General features: G+C 37.9%; 1 pseudogene; it reads left to right on the top strand.

The window, feature by feature from the left end:
• Positions 1–568: 568 nt before the first annotated feature.
• On the top strand, positions 569–987 carry LOC103663652 (annotated as a pseudogene).
• The last annotated feature ends 206 nt before the right edge of the window (positions 988–1193 follow it).

The following is a 1193-nucleotide window of genomic DNA, read 5'->3' on the forward strand; positions in this document are numbered from 1 at the left end:
CAGCATAAAATGCTTCTTGATGTCAGACTTACGAGTCTCCATAAAACAACGTTCTCACTAAAGACGACCTAGCTGTCAGTATTTACAAACCACAATAAGATATCAGCAAGTACTTAAAAAAAAAAAAAAAAGACAAAATGTACACACAAAGAGCAACATTAAGTAGAGCATGTTATGAAAATAAATGCCATCTTTGAAAAACTGAGAAAGACCATTAAAAAATGGTAGATGTATTAAAGTAGATTATACATACGGGAAGCAAGGCAAATTGTGCGCTAGAAGATAGATTTGAGGAGGCTATCCATAATGCATCTCAGAGAGATAAACAGAATGAATATATGAGGAAGAAATTAAGAGATGGAGAGAATGGAATAAAAAGGGCCAACTTAAATTTAGTGAATACTAAAGGACAGAATGAGGAAAATGAAGTAATAAAAGGATAATGGCAGGCAATTTTCCAGAATGGAAGAAAGTTATAAGTCTTCAACTTGAAGGAGAATCCTAGTGTCTTAAGAAGTCTAAATAAATATAAATCCTCTCTTTTGCTCAGGCCCATGATACAGGTAGGATGGGCAAATGTCACAGTCTTCGCACTGCCTGGAAGCTCCGTACCCATTGATGAGATCATGATAAACAGTACAAGAAAGCCCATGTGGGCACAGTCCTGAAGCCCAACCCTTTTAGAGGTGCTTCCCATGCAAAGGGAATTGTGCTGGATAAAGTAGGGGCTGAAGCCAGACAGCCAAATTTTGCCATCAGGAAGTATGTCGGGGTACAGCTGATCAAGAAGGGCAAAAAACCCCGTAGCCGTTGTACCCAGTGGCGGTTGTTTGGGTTTTATTGAGGAAAATGGTGAAGTTCTGGTTGCCGGATTGCAAAAGTCACACTGTCTGTGATGTTCCTGGGGTTTGTTTTAAGGTTCTTAAAGGAGCCAATATCTCTCTTTTGGCCTTATACGAAGACAGGAAGGAAAGACCAAGATCATAGGCTTTGATGGTGACAATAATAAATTTTCATATTCCAAAAAAAGAAGTAAATCCACACCTAAACTCAACAGCTGGACTGAGCTTAGACCTTCTCAAAAGCAACAATATATCTAAGAAGAAAATAAAATAATATATCAAGAAACTGAGAGAAAATCATTGCCAATCTAGAATTATATAGGTAGTTACACTATCACTCAGGAGTGAAAG

The sequence above is a fragment of the Ursus maritimus genome, unplaced genomic scaffold (assembly GCF_017311325.1).
Source record: "Ursus maritimus isolate PB19 unplaced genomic scaffold, ASM1731132v1 scaffold_18, whole genome shotgun sequence".
In the NCBI taxonomy this organism is placed as follows: Eukaryota; Metazoa; Chordata; class Mammalia; order Carnivora; family Ursidae; genus Ursus; species Ursus maritimus.